We start from the raw sequence: 22,171 nt of genomic DNA, 5'->3' as shown, positions 1-22,171 counted from the left end.
GGAATCGTAGATCATTTGACCATCTTCGTTATGTAACCCATCTGGGTTGGTTTCGCTGTGCGGTTGACGTTACATCGTGACGACGCGTGAATCTCAGAGACGGGACCTCACATCTCCATCAGGGATGGAGGAGCGCTCGATCAGCAGGAGTCAGGCAGGTGCTTCCCTCAGAGTGTCTGACAGGAACCAGTGATGCAGCAGGGAGAGAGCTGCTCTCCCTCCGCCTTCGTGAAGCAACAGTGAAACGGGGATGCGGTTTTCCGGCAGTGTCGGGCACTGAGCTGCTGTGACACCAGGAGGAAACATATTGCCCGCTCTCTGCTGGAGGTACCGCTCGGGAGGCAGAGAGCCATGGCGGGCGCTAAGCTTACTCCCTCTCCCTCCGAGATCGACCCAGACGTGAAGACCGAGGCGCACAAAACCCCCGAGCCAACATGGGTCAACCCCTCCAGCCCTCTCCGGACCATGGGCTCTTTCGGGAGCGATACCGGCCAAAGGTAGCTGCGGTAGATCCGCAACAAAAGTCGCATGTTTCTGAATGCAGCTCGCTTGCACACATCCGAGAAATAGCATGGTGCATGCTGCATAAAGTCTCACTAATAACTTGCAATTATCCGTAGGGCAAAGGTTGCGCTGTGATCAATGGTCCATTAAATCTGATCCCGTTAATTTAGATTCACACGGAAATGTGTAGGAATGTGTAAGCGTTATATTTTCCCCATTCGGCTTTAACGATAATGCATGCAATGAGGCACTTTCGTTACCGACAGCTGAATGATTGCTTATGCCATCAATCATTCCCCTCTGATTAATGGGCTGCAGTGTAGCCTGATAGTGATGACATAATATAGTGAATGCTGCATTCTCATCACAATTTTATGGTTTTGTTTTATATTTTATAGGGTGTGAAAATGCTGTTATGCCACTGCATTCAACGCTGAAGAACGTTTTTGCACATAATGCATCCATATTAAAAGATACAATGAAGATGCAAACCACAGGAGATTATGTTGACATACCTCCAAAAAGACATTTCAACATATGTCTGCACCACTCAATAGAGCCTGCATGCAGGCTTTCACAGTCAGGACACTCTGCTATTTGGTAGACAAATTAGATTGAGGTTTGTGTGAGATGGCATGAACCAGCAACTGAGGTGAACTAACTGTTTTTTTCCTTTTCAGCGAAGAAAGAGCTCTAGATTTGCAGACATTACAACTCAGATTGGCGCTTTATCTAGGTTCTTTGAGGTTTGTTTGGCCGAAAACAGAAATATTGTGCTTGTTTGGCAGCAGTTCTGAGACTATTGCACAGCCAATATGCTGGTGGTGCAGTGTGGTGTTCAGTCTCTCAGTTCAGTATTTACTGCACATATTTTTCTTGTCAATATTTATTTGAGGGTATTGATATTTATTGCAAATGTTTGGGATCAGAAATGTAGTATCTGCTGCAGTAGCATTTGTTATGTCATGCAACTGTTTTGATATCAAACGTACCAACAATGGCATGGGGGAAAAAATTATATGATGTCAGTATTGTCAAAAATGTTTGGCAAATAATCCTTCAAATTATAAGGCATTATTATTATTATAATCATTATGAAGCTGTACTTGTTTCATATGTATTAAATATAATAATATCCTTGCTCTCCCTCCTTCACTTTCACATAGACCCATTGAAAAATTGTCAGCGTTGCAGTTCCACAACAAATACTTAAGCCATACAATCCTCCAGTAAACTTAATACATACGCCTCTGCAAAGATTTCCACTGGGGCAATACATCTCTAGCTTAGCTGTTATTTTGGAGGACAGACCTGGAAGGATGTCATGATGAGTTAGGGAGTTGGCAGTAATATCACATACTCAGAGAAAGGCGATGGATTGGCCTCAAAGGCACCTCAGAAATTCTTGAAATGCTGATTGTCGACCATCTTTCTATCTAGCGTCTTTCTACCTTTTTATTCTGATGAAGTTAGTGCAACAATAATACCCCAACAAATTAGTTTGCAAATAAATGATTGTACCAATTTAACCTCGGACACTGTTAAATACGCAATGTGGTACCTCCCAAATGATGTTTACTCTTCTTAATATTCTGACTGTCCGATTATTACAAATCACAGGTATCAACAGTTTATTATGTTAACTTGCATTTACACAACAAGAATTCCAAATACTGTGAGGTTCAGTTAAGGATGCTAAACGTGATATTGATGTTAGATGTACTTGCTTCTCACGTTGTTGTTTATGTCGACAATGATGATGAATGAAGGTTTAAGCCATGACGGAACGATCTATAAATGATCAGCTGACATCTAGTCTTTATCGGTGACTGTATTGAATGAGACTTGTCTTTGGAACCGGAGAGTTGCCGGTTTGAGCCTTGCGCGGACCAGGTACGGAGTGTAAACCGGTAGCTGGAGAGGAGCCAGCTCTCTTGATGCTTGCAGATCTGTCAGAGCAGTCAAATTCTTAGTCTTACAGAAAATCAGTAAGTCAGCTGACAACTGCTCTGAACGGGCAGAAAGAGGAACAGATTGCTTTCAAATCACATTTGAGAAGTTAATCAAAATTGGCGCATTGCTATATTGCAATGCCAGACTGTATTAATGTGATATACTCTGCAAATGGCTGAGGCTATAAAATATAATGCATCTGTTGGCTAGTTGCCGTGAGCAAATAGAATTGGACCACTTATCAATCATTCAAGAGGTTGCCACTCATAGCAACAAGTTCTCCTATCTTAAATGAATGGATGAATGTTCAACCTTGATCGCGTCCTATTACTTTACTCTTTCAGGAAATTAGACTAGTTTACATATATTTCCTAACTTCATTCACTTGTTCTTTATTTCCACACAGAGCTCATATATGTCTCGTCCAGACAGGCTAGATGTAGTCAGTAGTCGGAAAGCTTTTTACGTTGTGAAATGCGATCAGCGTGGGATTTGTGTCCAGCTGGCTCGAGAATAAAAGCTTGTGGAGGGTGGAGCGAGAGGATCAATATTCTGGTCCATTTACTACACTTTTTTTAAGAATGTATCTATCTTTGCATAATCTACAGCACCTGGGCGCCCCCTTGATGTTTGTGTTTTATAGGATTCTCTGAACAGAATTGACAGCTAAATAAAGTAGGCAGTAAAACACTCAATGAGACTTGGAGGATCTTCAATAACAGCGGGATTGACCATCTTTTAAACTCAGGATGTGGTCAAAACAGAAACTCATGCAGATTTATCTTGGCATCATCAGCATCGCCACCACATTGTCTCGCTGTGAAAAATCTGTCTGGAAGATTGGCGTTTGGTTTGGTCTGCTGGTGTCTAATGCATCAATTCTAGAGCTCAGTGGGAGCTGTTAGTCACATTCTCATTACTGCGGTATATAACACTGGGTGATTTAAGTTTTTTTCTTCAATATAGGCCAACAGAGAAGCCGGATATTTGATTGACTGATATGCAGCATAAACTTTATAGCATTCCAGACGTCTCAGCAACTCAAGTTTCTACAGACTGTGCATATCTGTCAGTCAAAAGTACTTTGGCTTTTATCCAGTTTTAAAACTTTCTACACTTGTGTTTCTTTATGATAAAGTCTTGTACAGTCAGCAGCAACGCCTCCTCCATATCAAAGCTAGACCACGTCAGTCGCAATTCATGTTGTTCACTTTTTGATTGATGCTTTCACAGTTTGATGATTTCATTTGACCTTTTCCTCTTTTTGCATTTTTCTTTTAGTTGACAGTTAAAGCCGAGCTATAATGGGCATATGATAAATGCTTTAGATGAGAATGTTTTTAGGAGGAATCTGGAAGAAATCTGTGTTTCTAAGCTGGATGGTCACATTTAAGGTCATTTATCCAAAACAAAAATACTGAATGTTTAAGATATTGTGTATCATTAACAAAAAAAGATAGCAGTTGAATAGTCCAGATATGGGTACAACAAAGTGGAGCTGACTGACACTTGTGCTTTTTTAATTGTCTCCAAAGATAATTTCCCTTTTAGTAAATTGAGCTTCCGGGCAAATTCCCTTAAAATCTTTAACTTAGTTAGGGTTAGGGTTAGAGCATCCTTCTGTGCACCAAAGCCGACCTTTGCCTATCTTCCCTTTTCCTCTTAGATAAATCGATAGGTGCTTTATTGATCCCAATGTGGGAAATGTTTGCGTTGCAGAAGCATACAAAAACAAGACAATGTACATAAGAGAAATGAAGACACAAGAAATAAACAGTCCAAAAATATTTCTGAAATATAAATAAAATAGCATTACAAAGTTAAACAAATATATATACATGTGGACAATATACATGTGGAAATACACATTTCCAGTAACAAATTTAATGCAGGATATTATTGTGCAAGAAATTGATTATTAAATATTAAATTGAATACAAATGTACAGTGGGTACAGTGAGTCCATCCTCTTCTCACACAAACCTATTCTTTTAACACTTCAAACACGTTGATGCAGACATCATCTTTAAATGTAATGTAGTTTAGCATGAATTGCATTATACAGTTACTTATTACTTAGAAATATCCTGGAACTGTGAATATCCTGATTTGTCTGTATCCAAAGGTGTTCCCTTAACAGCTGCCTTGTGTAAAAGATCTCAACAACTAAATGAGAATTTCTCTTTGTTAAGCAATATTCAGTGGGGAAATAAGTGTTTTAAATGAATCCTAAGATGAATGTAGATGCAATAAAAGAGAAGCAGTTCACTAAAAGAACTGAGAGGGTATGTTTGCAAGCCTCTTGTCCTCGACTTGTTTACAACCTCAATTATTGTATTCTCTTTACAGTTGGAGGTTGGCCTTTTGTGGTTGCTTGCCTATTACACCAGTGTTTTTTAAAATCATTATCATTTGTACTTTATCACAAAGACATAGACAACATGATTGTCCATTCTTTTTCATCACGTTGATTACTTTTTTTATGCTCTTTTCAAATTCATCGCTGCCTAATTACACTGTGTTGTTAATGATTGGATGGTCATTTCAGAATTTATTCCTTGTGCACACTTCTACAGAACGTGTCAGTCGGCCCTTTTGTTTAAATGTTTATTTATATCGCCCTGCTTTCACAGAACAATTACGCTTTCATTTTGATTGGAGAACCCAAGGTTTAATGAGGGGTTTTAATGTGGTCCATGGGGTAAATTACAGTTCATGTACAGTAGTACATCCTCCGTGTTAATTAAGACGAATTGTCAGTCTCAGTCTTTGTCTTGAGAGATGAAAATAACACCCTGGTTGCTATACCAGACTGTATAGGTTGCTACGCATGCCCCTTAAAAAAATGAACCATTTAAAAGTTGTTGTTTATCCGGAGGAGACATCTGAAAGCATATGCAGTAATTGGCCGTTAGAAGAGTCCTTGTATAACTAAGATACCAGTGTTTGCTTATACATAACAATACGTAGCACTTGTGCCACAACATCAATCACACACTCCTCTCACTTGCATTGTCCTTCTTCTTAAGGGCATTATTTAACAGAGAATCAATTAGAAAGCCTGACGTATGTGAGAATGTGGGATAATTGGAGCAGATCTGTCAAACTGAGGGGCTCACACAGTCCCTCTGTGTGTCAGCTGAACTGAATCTGAGGCGTGCTCCAGAAAAAACTCACAACACCAGCACGCACTTCATGATCTGTATTGTTTGGGAGGAAATGGAAAAAAGCTTCCTGCTTCGGATCAAATGCTCAGCACAGAGCTTAATGTTTCCTTAATGTCTCTGATGAGTCACTTATTCACAATAACTACATCAGTAATCTGTAATCTCAATTTGTGCCCATCCCATCCTGGCAAATAAAGGCACATGGCATTGATGCAAAAATCATATAGAAAGTGCAGTACAATATAGCTTCACTTATAGCCATTAGGTTTTCAGTATTAAAATAAAGATCAAATACGGCCCAGAGATGAAGGTGGGATAGCTTTTATTGTCTCATGATATATTTATTGCATTCCCCAACCCCACTTAATATGAACTTGCTGAAGCTTTACGATCTAAAACTTTGATAAATACCATCATTTTTTATTCAGAACTTGTTTGCTGTAAGTTAGCTAAAATACATGATTAAGTGTCCTGATATATGAAAGTAACGGATGTTGCTGAAACTGATTTTTTTTAATTCTACGACACTAAAATGGCCATTTAAAATCCAATCCATAGTATTTGAATGACTTGCTCGTAGTAATTTTCACACCTGTTCAGGTCATTTTTAAGATTAAGAGTCACAGCTGGTAATGTTGCACAGAGGTATGAGATACTGTTGCTATGGTTACCTGCAGTGTAATATTGACTACCTGGAAACAAGGTTCAGCTGTTGATCTGACCTACTAGTGTGAGGTTTTCTATTATAAGCTTTTAGCAGTTTGTCAAAGCTAGATTCTGTCAGGTTTTAAAATATGTTTTTGTCCAAATGCTTTTTATGAATAACATTACTTTAAAGGTCCCCTATTATACTATTTTTCATCAATATAGGTCTCAGATATATACAAAACATGTCTCTCAAGTGTTTGGCTCGAAATACCAAACAGATCATGCATCCCATAAAACCCTCTGTTTCAGCTCTGTTGCAAAAGTGCTGATTCTCTGTCTTTTACTTTAGATGAAAATAAGGAGCCACTCCCCGCCCCTCTGGGAGATATTTGGTTACATTTCAGCTTTCTTGTCTATTGGCTTCTTAAAAACAGCGGGGATAAGCTGTTGAACTGCTGTTGTCTTTTGCCGGGCTCCAGTGATTGGCAAATCTGGCTGATGCCTTCTGATATGATTTAGCATGTTTGGCGTGTGTTACCATTAGCATAACGCACCGCTATTCAACAACGCCGACACACCGTCCTCGTCCGATTCACCACTCGCACTCCATCGTTATTTTAGTCCACAAGTAACCCTAAATGTTCCCACACATCTGATTTAAACGAAGCAGGTGGGTCTTCTAGCTCCTGCGTGTTATCTGAAATCGCCATACTAACTTTTCTTCTTCTTGTATTTTGTTCGTTTTGTTTTGTTTTCTTCATTTTTTTTTTTAAGGGCAGCTGGCAAACAGCTTTTAGGTGCAATACGGCCCCCTGGATTATATAGAGATACTGCCCTGAGTGACAGACTTTTTTCCCACTCATAAAAAAAGGCGTATTCGTCGTGTGACTGCATGTGCCGAACCGTGACGTCCGAACCTTGACGGTTCGGGACGAATACGGATACCGTTACACCCCTAATGTTTATGTAAAAAAGACATGAAGAAGTGGATTTTGCATAATAGGTCCCCTTTAACAAATATATATTATACCATAATAATTTCTACAGGGCAGGATCTTGTTGTTCTGTGTTTGGTCTCGTTCTTGTTGTATGTGACAGATTTCCTTCTTAACCAGGTCTTAAGTTACTAAAACCGACTAGTCATATTTTTGGAGGTACTTGATCTGCCTCTGTGGCATGTGACAAACGCATGGGAGCTGTAGTACTGTAGGGGAGAGAATGTTGGCAAGCTTCCTGATGCAGGTAAACATGGTGAAAACTACAAATCCCATTTGCCCTTGGAACTGCTGCAGAGATGGTGTATGTGTGTGAAGCCCTCCCACTGTATATCCATCAGTCCTTGAGGCAGCTCTGAGTGAACGTAATTGAATGCATATTTTTGGAAGTGCTGCTCGTTTTGCACTTGTTTTCTCAGCCCAGCTCCGTACATGTGAGTCCAGATCCGCTGCAGAGAGGGTGAGGATCTATGCACTTCCTTGTTTGGTGTATTTTATCGTATATAGAATAAGATGTGAAGGGCATCATGCTACGATGCTAACTGCATGAATGTTTGCCTTTTTTGAATTTCTTTGGTTCATGATGAAGAAACAGGAGGCATGTGTAATATGTGTGTTGAGAGCTAATGGAGGCAAAGTGAGCCTCTGTTTATCTGAGCTAAAGCTCTCATCAGCCAGATAGCATCTTTATTGCTCCTCAAAGTGTTGTTAAATAGCAACCATGGAGAGAGATCACATTAGCGGGGGTGGATATTGTTCTTATACAGTTTCCGTAATGAGCGGACTTATCCTTTCTAAATCGCCCTGATTCTGAACTACATTTCCGAAGGGACAGTAGGCACACAGCGAGTCCTCCTGTGTTCAGTGGGTTCAACCTGTCAAGTACCTGAAGGATAAGGGATGTCTCAGTCTGTTGCATGTCCTTCGGTACAGTTGAGCTTTGCTGTTATCAGAACATTTCCCAAAACAAATTCACAGCAATCCATATTTTCTTAACTTTCATTAAGTTTATTTTCTTAAATGCCCTACAGGTCTAAGATAAGATTTGGTACTCTTTCATACAATACCATTTTTTATTCATTCAAGATCATCTACAGACTAACTCCTCTTGTGAATTACAAACTTCAGGCAATTGTTTTTCTAAAATATGGCATTCTTGTTTAAATCGTTTCAACTTTTATGGTACAAGAAAGCGACAGCTGAATGAACATTGTGGACATTAATATGTTTTCAAAATGTGAATAAAACCCATTGGAAGAAGACAATCGAATTGGTTTCTTGGGACCGTAATAAATGGCTGCTTTATTGTTGAGACGGCAATAAACATATTTTATCCTGGAATGGGACAGCTCCCCCCTTGTGACCAACTACTTTCTGGCTTTTATGAACAACCCGTTAATTATAGAAAGGTGCAAATGGGATTATGATTCACCAGAACTAACTATAGTATGATCATGCTTGAAGTGAATCTGCACTTTCCTTGTTGTTCTGAGTTTGATTCTTTATGGATTATGCACTTATTGTAAGTGGCTTTGGCAGGGTGTCCCTGGGGTCTTAAAAAGTATTAAAAGTTGATAAATCAATTTAGCGAAAATTAAGGCTATTAAAAAGTATTAAACTGCATTTTCCAAGGTATTAAGAAGTCCCACAGCAACGACAACATGAAACACCCTTTAATTTACTGAAACGACATGTCGGGAAACCCCCTCAAGGCGGCCCCATGCATAGCGCGCCGTAAAATGCGCCGTAAAATTTTGTTTATTGGTCAAATACTGGTTTCTAATGGTTTCTGAGGAGTTTTACTGGAATGAAAGAGCACAGAGTACAGAAGCAACAAAGCAGCATACTGCATTAAACCTGACCTTCACAGAGAGGTTGAAGTTCATGTGGAGAGAAGGCTTCAGTAGTCTGTCTGCATTCTGTTTAGTTGTGCTATCTTACAATCAATATAGTAAATGTGAGGTAAAGTGTGTTGCCAATGTAACCGGTTAGAACTCAAAGTTGCGATGAGGTCTTAAAATGTATGGAAAGGGTCTTAAAAAAGGTCTTAAAAGGTATTAAATTTGACCTCAGGATTCCTGCATATACCCTGTTTGGATAAAAGCGTCAGCTAAATGATATGTTATGTAATGTAAATGATATTTATTTGGCGGAAAAACTTAAAACTAGACAGCCTGGACTGCCAAATATCAACCTTTTTACAAGACACATTCAGCTTTCCTTCTTTACTCCCCAGCAGATAGGCTTTGATTATTGACATGCTTCAAAGGGTTATCAACTTAAATGATATATTTATACATCAACTATCTGCTGAAATTGATATTTTTAGACATGCTGTGGACTGCTCCTTGAAGCATTTTACTCACTAGACTTACATTATACTGTACTAACACATATCTGGATTGACAGAACAGTACCAAAAACAGGACATAATACAATTTTAATTAAGTAATAAAAGAGTGTACAGTGTTTCAAAGTTAAGGGGCTCAATGTACCCAGTTACATCTTTCAGTTGCATTCCACATAAATAGTTATACAGGAAGCATTTATGAATGGAATCAAAAGTATAAGCAATACTTGTGTATTTGGGAGTAAAGTACATTTTATTTTTACTGTACTGTATGGTCTTGCTCAAAATGTTTACCAACCCAGGATTGTTTGAACAAAATAGATGAAAAGTTGAATTTACATTTCAATCATTAGATATACCAGAATCGGACTGGATGGTTTGCCAATTCTTTGTTATGGCAGACCTACTATAGTACTTATACAGTAAAACCCAGTTTGAACCATTTTCTGACTTATATATTGTACTTTTGAAATTAATGAAAAACATTTGATTTTTTTGTAATGTTTCCATACTAATAAGCTATTCAAAATAGTGTTCTAAAGTAAGAATCAATAACCTTTTCTGTATCGGGACAAACATTGCGTTTCCAGACAAAGGCCTGACCATATAGAGCATTCAGGTCAATATGTTCATCATCAAATCAAATTGTGTGTTTAACCTTTGACCCCTTGTCCATCTGAATTGTCCATGTGTTGGTCGTTAAAATCAATATGAGGGTATGTCTCTCTGTCTGTGAGTTCCCTCATACAGCCTTCCCTTTTCTCCATGGTCATCTCAACCAATGAGATGGACTCTTTGGGTGTGTCCACTGATCTTCTGTGGTTTGCATTAAGTGCTCATCTGTTCTTCAGTCAGCTTAAGCATTGTTTTTTAATTGTGTTCAAAAAAGTCTTGCATGCACCCTGTGAATTACAAGCTCAGAAATACATTGTGTATTTCCCTTTGAGCTCAGATGCAATTCCCACTGTAAATAATGATATGTGCTTGGAGTGTGAAGGTGACTTAATGAACCTTGGTGGAAAAGTCCTGACAGTAGGCTTTAACTGTGCAGTAACAAAGCAGCTGCTAAAATACAAGATCTGATCTGATATCAACTTGCTTACATCTGATCAAATCTTGCTCCTTCTTGCTGCACAGGCCAAGTTGGATTCTTCCACAAGGTCATACAAATGGTTGCATTCTGACTCAAAATGCAAGTCAATGCAAATAAATCGCAGTGGCATCCTTTCATTGCTCTTTCCTTCCTTTTCCTGCTTTGTCAACCCCACTCTCTCCTAACCTTTGCCTATCTGTGTTCATGTGTGCTACGTACAGGTATCAAGAGGAGTACAGTATGGACTCAACCAATGCCCAGTAAGTTCCTGGCAGCATCATGCTTGCATGGCATGGATTGTGTCTGCTAAAATAACTGTACACAGGGACTGATTTACAGGCAATGAAGCATTATGTTGCAGTGTCACACGTTGGATTTTGCAAAGACTGGATTTGGACATAATGCCTTGGAGGAACCATCACCATTATTTGTAAAATAGGCAATGATTGTCATGATAATGGTGCAGAATGCTTAAAATAACCCATTCATATGTAGCTACCTTTTCAACTATTCTTGTGGGAGACTAAAGGAAACCTTTAACTCAACAGAGATTTGTCACATTCGATCCAACCACACTAAATGGTGAAAAGGCAGCTTGTGTGTTTCAATCAACTTCTTCCAGGGGTATTATCTGTTCCCTGACTGAATGTGCACAATCTGTCACTGTTGTCAATGTAAGTACTTGAGCTCAAAGCATTACTCATGTAAGCGAAGATGAGATCAGACTACAATCTCTGGGTTATGTTGGTTAAATAGGTCCTGTAAACAGCAACATGTCAATTGTTTGTGCTGTACTCACTGTGTACTGTGCATGCTGCTGAGTCACCCTCCATACACAAGTCTATAATAGTGTATCAAGACTTTATTATATTCAAGCTGCTGAGATGTGGTGATAAAAATGAGTGGAGCATGGAGGATGCATCTTCAACTGACAGTGAAAGAATGCTTTAAGTTGGATAGTGATTTCCCATTCAGTTTTTTGTTAACCCTTCAGCCTGAAGTACTATGCTACATGTTGCTGTTCCACTAAATAGATATGAGTTGCTTGATTTGAAAGAGATGGCTCCAGAAAGCTAATCCTTAATACATTGGGCAAAATATAGTATATTATGCCATAGAAATTGATTTATGGCAGAACTGGTTCTGGACTTAATTAGAATAAACTTGGAATGAATGCCTTGCAACACAATTTAGTGTGAAAGTGAAATGGATTATTTAGCCATTGGAAGAAAAAAAAAAAGACATCACATCTTTTCTCCAAGGGCATTTTGAAGTCTTTTAATGGTTTGCACTGATTATACTATTGATGAAGCCACCAAATCCCCAAAGTGCCTTGAGCTAAAGCAGGATGAACGCATAACAACTATCACAACCAACTGTGATAGGCTAAGACATCTGTCAATCAAGCAAAAATGCCTCTCTTTAATCTGTAAATCGGTGAAAAAGAGTCATTGCTTGCTTTCTGACCATCATTAATTCAATACATGACGGCGGTTCTACATGTCAAACGCTGGAAAGGTTCCACCACTTGGTTGTTGTTTGTAGCCACTTGATTGAAGGGCTGGGGCAGTGATATTGTTGGAAAGTGAATTGTAATCCTTGGGGATGTGCTTAATGGAGATCTACACGCCTGTGTTGACATGAGAGTGGGCCCTTCATCAATGTTATTCTCTCTTGGGATGATCATACTTTGGAGAGGTCAAGGGTGACAGAGCATACTGTGTCTGCATTATTTAGTTTTCTCTGTAAAACAACATCACCAACACATAAAATACCTGACATGGCTGGCATTGAGATACTTCCTGTGGGTGCAGAAAAAAAAAAGTTTAACTCGATAACACAACAGGAAATAGCATGTTGATGTTTCAGAAAACCCCAATATTTTGTTTCCGCTCATCAGAATCAAACGGCAGCACAAGCATCTCAGCATGTTCAGCAACAGCACACTATGAAACCCACAACCTCATTTCAGTCAACGGTGCTCGAGGAGCAATCTCAGTGGGTGCTCAAACCACCTCACGGTTCCTCTCGTGAGAAGTATCAGAAGGAGGATTTTTCTGTCTAACACAATGTGAGAAATGTTGACTTTTTATATCTGAATGCTTTATTTGACACTGCATGGCATTGATTCATAATGCTGCTACCTTTTTTGAAGTCTTTTCAAATGGCATTCTATATCTGCTGTCTTTGTAAAGAGTTGTGTGAAACGATGGTGTGATATCAACACTTTTCATCCTTTTTAGTACTACCTTCAGAAAAGGACATTTTCTTTATTATCAAAAGTAAAGTCAATTGAGCAATTGTGGAACATTTCCCAATTAAGTGTGCTCTTATGAAGGATATAGATTGGAGGACATTCATATTTTCAACAATTCGCAATGGAATTTTTCGGAAGGACCAAAATTACAAATCAATCATTTTTGTTATCTTTTTCACTCGTCTTAACCAATTGTCATGACCATAAATAATTAGTTTTAAATGATGAAAATGCTGATAAAATGTGATTGCCTTGGTCAGAATATTCATATTAGAAGTACACAAAGCTTGAGTATTTCAAGTACCATTTTTTGTAGTGGTTGCTACTGGTTTGTTAATAAACTATTTAAATGTGCTTTACGGTACTTTTATTTGGTTATGCAACAATTTCAAACAGAATGATAATGATTATATTTACAGCCATCATTCTTTTCTAAAAAAAACATACTGTAAGAGAGGAAGTATCAAAAACTTCTTTCAACATCAGTGTTTTTTTATACAGTTACTATTAGACTCTCTTTCTTAATCATTCTTGACCATTAACAAATTCTAGACTCCTTGAACTGATTTTGTAGTCAAATGCTCCACAGTCATAATTAGGACTACATCCTCTCGCTTGTGTATTTAATGTATTCACATGTCTAATTTCTAAGCTTTTCTATTCATAATTCAATGTCGGGTATTTTGGTAAATTTCTTTGGTAGACATTATTAAGAAATACCAATGCTTGGCACGCAAGTATGACACTCTAAAGCTCAGAGGTCTTAGTGCTTTCTTCATTGGTAGAAAACCTCAAGCGCATGTGATTTGGGTCTGTAAAACCTAGACATTTTGATTCACAGAACCATACAACAGGTACGTATAATGTCCATCACCCTGGTCATTATTGCCAAAAGGACCCCAACAATGTGAGCATTCTTTAGTGCGGATCTCCAGAAGGGTTAATTCACTATAAATAATCGTGTTGTTGTGATTGACTTGAACCAGCATCCTCTCAAAGCCTTTTTAAGTTTCAAGAGTTGTCAGGGTTGAACATGTTCTATTATTGTCTCTTTGGTGTAGCAAAGAAGGAGGGAGGTCTCTCTTACAGTATGTAGATTAGTCTTTGTCAGTGACTACCTAGTGTGTTATCCAATTATTCAGCAATGTTATCTTCACTTCAGTCAGCAGGAAGATTAATTTGTTGTAACACAAACGGTGTAGTCGACTATAAAGTGAGCAGCACTCTTATTATGACTGCTCATCACAGACCTTGAAAGACGCAGGACAACTCCTTTGAGTCAGCGATTCTGATTCAAGGCTTTGATATTTTGTACTGCTGTGCACTTCCATTTGCAAGTGCTTAGTTTAGAACAAACTGCAGGGTTTCTAGGTCCTTGAACACAACATGTGCACATATAGAGCTAAGACCCTCTCTAAAACTCCCACTCAGATATACAGTAGAGCAGCACACACAGTGTATGGAGGCCTAACAGACCACCAGAACATGTCCCGTGCTTGCTCTTTCACATATTTGAACAGAAACTATTTTCCTCTAGAGATTTGAAAAATACTTTCACAGTAGCAATGAGAGCCCATTTCTATTTTTGCCCTGTAATGAGGCTATTGGACAAGTACCTTTGCCATGGATTACACTTTTGAGATGCAGCTTTGTGAACCAGAGGCAGATGCTTACAAAGGACTCTGACGCTTTTCATTTTCATATCAGAGTGTAATATTTTTAGAACCGTTGCAGGCTTTGTAACAGGCGCATTTCTCAAGCTGGTACAGAGACTGGTTGCTTCTGCAGAGAGGGGACAGAGCAAACCTGCGATCTGTAAATAAACTGTATTTATTATTTATCATTATATTTATAGCCTGTGATAGGAAACACTGCTGTTGTACTGTTTACAACACAAGGCCTTGTATTATTGCTCTATGTAGTAATGATATGCCCTAAAGGCTGGATCTTATAAACCTTGATAAAGTGCGTTGTTTACCTCTGATTGCTTGCAGATACCTTGGCTGATAACTTCCATATGTGTTGCTATGCCAACACTTGTGGTAATAAAGTTGATTAGACATGGGTACTTTATTTTGATTGTACATTATATAATGCCCTCAACAGGGATGACTACTTAAAGATCAATGGTAGAGAATGTTGGTTTAATTGGAGACGGCATCATCAGGTTTAATGTCTTATTGCTTCCTTTAAGAGTCTCTGTGATATTTCACCCACAGGTGCTATTGATACAGTATAGCCTAAAGGCCCTGAAACACCAAACTTACACCAAAGAACACGTCCCGACGGAACACGACTGTTGTGTCGCCTCACGTCTCCTGCTTCTTGGCCAACAGTCGCACTGGAACACACCGCAAAGACTTGAGCCGACGGTCAAGTAGCACGTACGAACTGCGCATGCGTGTGTGGCAATAACTCTCCTTACCAGCAGGCGGCGGTAGTGTGTATTCGTCATTCAAAAGAAGCAACAACCGGAAGACGGAGAAGAAGAACAGACTCCGTAATATAAACAAACAACAAATAGTGTGTGCGTTCCATTTTCACTCTCGTCCATCGAAAACATGTCTTGTGCGGTACTGGAGCTATCAGCCATTGGAGTGTTGCTTGCGGAAGACATTCTTCGTGCCTTCTTAAAGCGTTTGTTTACGTCCCTCACTTCCGTTTCGCTTCTCATGCACTGATTCGCTAGCTGAACAGCCAATCAGAGTGATTTATTTGGCCCGACTGCCCGACCCGACCAAGCCCCCAGGAAGTGCGCCGGACTCAGATGAAAATATTTGTGGTGGCCAAACGGCGGTACTACACTTCCGCTTGGTTGCCAGGCCCGGAAACACTTTTTCCCATTGACTTACATGGGGAAAGAGTGGTCTGTAAATCGTTGGATCATTTTTTTTAAACTAAATAAACTACCCAGTATGAACACTTGTATAGCCCTTATTAAAAAAATGTGTTCCTCAAGTTGTACAAATGTACTAATAACGTTATTCTGAGAGTTATATCCCTCTGCATTATGAACGCGCATCTAACCCACGGGACCGCGCCGCCCGGCACGTTCATGTTACGTGTTCAGCATGCAGCAGCACTACATGCGTTTATCTTTAATCTTTACCCATGGATGCACAATAAGAACGGACCCATATCGTCTTACTGCGATCCCACGGAGCTGTAATAATGGATATATTGCACCTGTTTGCTGTAATTCATCATTTGTAAAATATTATACTACATGGGCTGTATGATTAAATCTTGTACCGTAAATGTTGTATTAAATAAAGTTAATATTACTGACGTTAGATTAACGTCCCTGTAGCTTCTTATTGCACTAAGAAGCTTATTGCACTGTGTATATATATATATATATTAGGGCTGTCAGTCGATTCAAATATTTAATCGCGATTAATCGCATGATTGTCCATAGTTAATCGCAAATTAATCGCAAATGTTTTATCCGTTCTAAATGTACCTTAGAGGAATATTTTTCAAGTTTTTAATACTCTTATCAAATATGCTTTATGCTAATGTTTATTATCATTTGAACAATGACAAATATTCTCATGAATATTAAACACAACAACCTCGGAACATTACAAATATTCGCCTCAATTCAATTTGGAACCTCTCTCATACGTGTGTGTGTGTGTGTGTGTGTGTGTGTGTGTGTGTGTGTGTGTGTGTGTGTGTGTGTGTGTGTGTGTGTGTGTGTGTGTGTGTGTGTGTGTGTGTGTGTGTGTGTGTGTGTGTGTGTGTGTGTGTGTGTGTGTGTGTGTGTGTGTGTGTGTGTGTGTGTGTGTGTGTGTGTGTGTGTGTGTGTGTGTGTGTGTGTGTGTGTGTGTGTGTGTGTGTGTGTGTAATAATTATTTCATACTAAATGAAGCTCTGTTGCTTGGATATCACTAGATCCTGTTACAGCGTAATATAAGTACATAACGATTGATGTGTACATTAGCATAATTACTAGCTAGCTGCTAACTGCCGTAACTGCCGCCTCGTTAATATCAAATCCATCATAATAACAAGCCATTACCATGCTGTCATGAACGCTCGGTGCTGTTACGTGTACGCAAATTGACGTGCGTGATGTGAACGAGCATTTTGGTTAAAGTTGCGCATGCGCTATGAGCGCACATACGGGTACTTCTCAGGCATACCGGGTAATCTGTGACGTTTCGCTCTCTCAAAAGTTGGGCCATTTTATCATCATGCGCCAATGAGCAACTCTCATAGGAGTGAATGGGGCCCCGCCTTCCACGCTGTATCCAGTTCATATTACGGCCCGTCCACACTACAGCTTCGACAGCTTCAAAAACGGTTTCCAACGCGTCTGCCCATTCACTTTGAATGGGGTGACGTCACGTTGCCTCGCTTTTCGCCGAACTGAATTGTGGGTAGCAGAGCGGAGCTTTCCTGGCGTTTCAGGCTGCAAAAGTTGAACAATGTTCAACTTCTGAAGACGGAGACGCCGGAGTAGCCAGCGTCAGCCAATCTAATCCCGTTTATGCAAATCTGACAGTTCAAGCGCTAGCCAATCAAACCGCGTGCAAGCTGGGAGAGCCAGACCGCAGTTCATATCCTCATATTCCAAACGAGAAATTACGGTAGCAAATCAACCGGTTCTTTACGACCAGAACTATTTACTGGGATACAAACAGGAGGAACCAGGCATGGAGGGAGGTGGCAGAGACAGTGGGTGAAACTGGTAGGTTTTCGCCTGTTTGGGGAGTTTATATATATATATATATATATTGCTCGCATAAAATCCCCGGGGTTTTTTGCTTTGTATGCCGGGGGCGGGACATTCATGTGATTGGTTGTTGGTCGCGTTGCTCAAATAAAATGCCCAAGCTTCAGACACGCCCAGCTCCAAGCTTTTTTTGAAGCCATAGTGTGGGCGGGCCGTTATACATCCATGGACCCATAAGGCGTGTCACGGCCGACGGTGCGGGACACACCAAATTGAGTTTGGGCGACAGGGCACGCTTCGTCGTCCGACTAACGAAAACGGCCAAAATCGGCTTGGTGTGTCCGGGCCTTAATAGCTAACTGACACTGCTGTTAACCTATGCTTGCCCCTGCAGCTCCAATATATGGCAAATAGCATCTGTCAGCTGCTACAATTTACATACATATTTTCCATCACTAGAATTAACGCAGGTGTTTCATGAGCTCTGTTCTGTCAGACAGATTATCCCGAGGTCAACAAGCTGTTCAATGTTTATTCAGCGTCTACAAAGCAGTTGTAGTCTCTCTGTGTTGCAGGCAAGGGTGTGTACAAATGTAATCCTATCACTGCAAATTGTCATGGTGTACTCTGGGTGTTTGTGTGTGTACAACTTTAATACGCTTGATCACAAGTCTAAATCTCTGAGTTTACACTTTGCTCCTCCACACTTGTCCCTGTCACATATTCTGAATAGCTGGTATATGGTATATTAAAGTCTCTACATACCAAGGCCACTTTCCAGTGGAGGAGATTTCTCAAGCTATTGTGACTATGTTAAATATCCCTGGCTTATTCTCTGCCTACCATCTTTACACTTAAGGGAAGTAAAGGGAGTGTATCTTAATACAGTTACAAGCTGCCTGCTGGCTTCGTGGATATTGAAACTGCTCGTGTTTATAGGCTGTTTGCCAAGGCTGGCTAATATCCATATATTGGGGGTGATGGTGTACAGACTACAGAGATGCCAAAGAAAAGAGCGTAAGTTCTTAAAAGGTATTGCCCTGGTTCTGCTGTAGTGACTGGCAGTCGACAAGCGGGAAACAAGTGCACTATGTAGTGAGGCTACTTAGAATCATTACAAGGGCCCTGTGCCTGGTAGAGACTTCTGTAACCATTTAAGTTCTAGTGCTTGTTAATTGCGTGAATGAAAACAAGTAAAAGGCTCAGCTTTTCATTTGTGGTCAAAGACTATACAAACACTTTGGTCTTCAGGTGTCTGACTGGGACACAATTTCTTCTTTTGGCTCTAATTCGATAATTCGATATCAAATGACAATGTCATATTAGAGACCACAAGCTTTAAGAGTTTGAGGGTTCCTATCCATATTATGGGCGACAGTGGCGTTGTTAAAGTTCAAACACTTATCTTAAACAAACAGCAAAGCTAGAGGAGCTAAAAAAACAACAACCTTCTAGCATGGCTAAAGGTGTTCTAATTCAACACATACAGTTCACCCAGTCTGGATAAAAACAGCCTCAATCTGAGTTAAAAGTCAGCACTTTAACCTCATATTTTTTCTATATATATTTTTCTTTGGTGTGTCTTACCTCACAATAAGATAATCAGGGAAACCCTCACTTTAAATATTCATAAAAGAGGATACATGCCACTGATGCCTAGGCTTGTTATTGTTGTGTTGTCAAGCCAACACAATTCCCATGTTAGACAACACAATACGGATTTTGTCACTGAGGCTATCTTGTGGTCACATTTCAGGTTTTGCTGTTTTCAGGTTTGACGTGTAATTACAGATGAGATGACTGTAGGAAAGTCGTGTAAACATGAATCCTGTGCAGCTGTTGTCTCTGTTGTGACTGCTATTCCAATGGAGATGACAAACAATATTGATTCTCCACCACCAGCGTTCATGACAGTCTTTTACTGCTTCTCGGGTGACGCACCGGTCGATACACTTGGTTTACGCGGTCGCCATATAGTAGAGTGTGTTTAGGTTGGATGGAGTCATGGGGATGGGGGTTTGCCTATAGATAAGTCATTGTGTGTGCCTGTGTGTGTAGCTTAGCCAGTTTGTTGTACTGGAAAAACATTTCCTGCCTTAGAAGCTGTCTCCATGGCGATGAAGCAGGAAAGGAGGGGATTAGCTGAAAGATGGTGCATATCTAATGTTCTTTCTTCCACCTACTCTTTTTATCTACACATACGTACCTCCCTTGGGTCTTGGCTGCTGTAATTGCCCCCCCCCCCCCCCCCTGCTCTCTCCTCTCTTTCTTTGCACCCTGATCTCATTGTGTCGGACAAAGAAGAAGGATGTAAAGGTTCTTCCTGAAACTGAGAAGCCGCTGTTACTTCCTGAGAGGCCGCTATTATAGAAAGTTTTAATAAGCCTACCTTACATTTGACCTACAGCTACATCATCTTCCGTGGCTAAGTGGGCGTTTGGTCAAGTTCCCAAGCTTAATTTAATGTCATTATACCTGCTCAATGTGAGAAAGACGGCCTTGGATATAATGCAGTGTGATTTTCAATTGTTAATGGACGCTTTAATGTAAGTGATATTAATCATGCTGTCTCGTGATTTGAGTGAAGGAAAACGTTTTTACCCAAAGGAAACTGACTTTCTTCCAAACTGTAAACAACATCTAGAATACTGTGGTTTGGTACAAATATGTATATTAATATTACAAGTAATTCTAAATTCTAAATTCTAAATCTAATTCTAAATCTCCAAGTAGGGAATGAGTTCTTACCCCAAGTGAAGGAGTTCAAGTATCTCGGGGTCTTGTTCTCGAATGAGGGAACAATGGAGCGTGAGATGGGTCGGAGAATCGGAGCAGCGGGAGCGGTACTGAGGTCGCTTTACCGCACCGTTGTGACGAAAAGGGAGCTGAGCCAGAAGGCAAAGCTCTCTGTCTACCGCGCCATTTTCGTTCCTACCCTCACCTATGGTCATGAAGGATGGGTCATGACCGAAAGAAAGAGATCGCGGGTACAAGCGGCCGAGATGGGTTTTCTCCGCAGGGTGGCTGGTGTCTCCCTTAGGGATAAGGTGAGAAGTTCGGTCATCCGGGAGGGACTCGGAGTTGAACCGCTCCTCCTTCGCGTCGAAAGGAGCCAGTGGAGGTGGTTCGGGCACCTAGTTAGGATTCCACCTGGGCGCCTCCCTAGGGAGGGGTTCCAGGCACGTCCAGCTGGGAAGAGACCAAGGGGTAGACCTAGGACCAGGTGGAGGGATTATATCTCTTCGCTGGCCTGGGAGCGCCTTGGGATCCCCCAGTAAGAGCTGGTTGATATGGCCAGGGAAAAGAAAGTTTGGGGCTCTCTGTTGGAACTGCTACCTCCGCGACCCGACCACGGATAAGCGGGAGAAGATGGATGGATGGATGGATTCTAAATGATTAAACCCTCCTCTATACCTATTTCATGCACTAATTGATCATTTGTGATTAATGTCCCAGGGGAGCAATTCAAACCCTTACCTTGGCTTATGTGTCATGCCCCCACAGTGTGCATTTGATTCGCAGCTAGTGCAACATTAAGAGAATGTGTGTGGGAAAATATGGCTTATGTAATAATCTTAAATATTTAACTATTTAATGCTGCACATTAAAATTAAGGATCATATGCATCTGTTGCTGGTTGTCGCATTGAGAAGGGGAACTGTAGACAGCGTAATTACTGGCGGTAAATGGAGGGTAATGGAATAAGACTTGTACAGCTTTTCTGCAGTACATTCCCACAATGCAAATGGTTGGTGTTATTTTTACTGGAAAGCTTAAAAAAACACAATTATGGCACTGGCACAACTATTTTTACAAATGTTTCTTTCAAGATTAACTGCAGGATGCAAATCAAATGCTGGGATTTGAACCCCAAAACTTTATTGTGTACAATATGTACTGAGATGTAAGCCACCATCGAGGGTTGGTCAAATTGTTGTTTTTTCATTCTTTGAGGAAATATGTTCTTTTCCAAATCAAACGTTTTGGATTCTTTATATGACGCATTTCTTGTAAGATTGATTGGATGAAGGACGTCTGTGATATGTTATTTATTGTTATCAAAAAAATGAAATACTGTATTCCAAAAATAGGTCAATCCCACACTATTTCGAAATTGAGCAAGGGTGAAAACATTCCCTTAACAGCTGGAAAAATTGAGCAAAAGCTATCTAAACAAATGAATAGCATTGGTTATTTGTTGTGGATTAAGGTTGTGGCAAAATATTTTTTTAAAACTATGTGTGTAATATATGTATTATATTATATAATTCAAACCAGTTATTAGTTAGTCATGTTGGTATCAGTACTGAGATGTGGGTATTGTCCTGTACCCAGAATGCGAACATGTAAATGTGCCTGGATCACATGTTGTTACATTTACTGAACAAAGCAATACCTGTGCAAATTCATATTCTATCTATGTAATGTCTTGTCTTTTATCTGGACCCTGAGTCTGTAATAAAGTTTTCATTCATTCATTCATTCATTCATTGCTTTGTCTCACACCTGATCATAAAGCACTG

General features: G+C 40.0%; 1 protein-coding gene across 1 annotated transcript in view; it reads left to right on the top strand.

Moving 5' to 3' along the window:
- Window positions 1-22,171, top strand: part of kcnt1b (potassium sodium-activated channel subfamily T member 1b) — a 76,408-nt gene that overhangs the window by 22,598 nt on the left and 31,639 nt on the right. The gene's annotated exons all lie outside the window — the stretch shown is intronic.

The sequence above is a fragment of the Notothenia rossii genome, assembly GCF_949606895.1.
Source record: "Notothenia rossii genome assembly, chromosome: 6".
Lineage (NCBI taxonomy): Eukaryota > Metazoa > Chordata > Actinopteri > Perciformes > Nototheniidae > Notothenia > Notothenia rossii.
The sequence above is the reverse complement of the archived record's forward strand: the minus strand, read 5'-3'. Positions and strand labels throughout refer to the sequence as shown.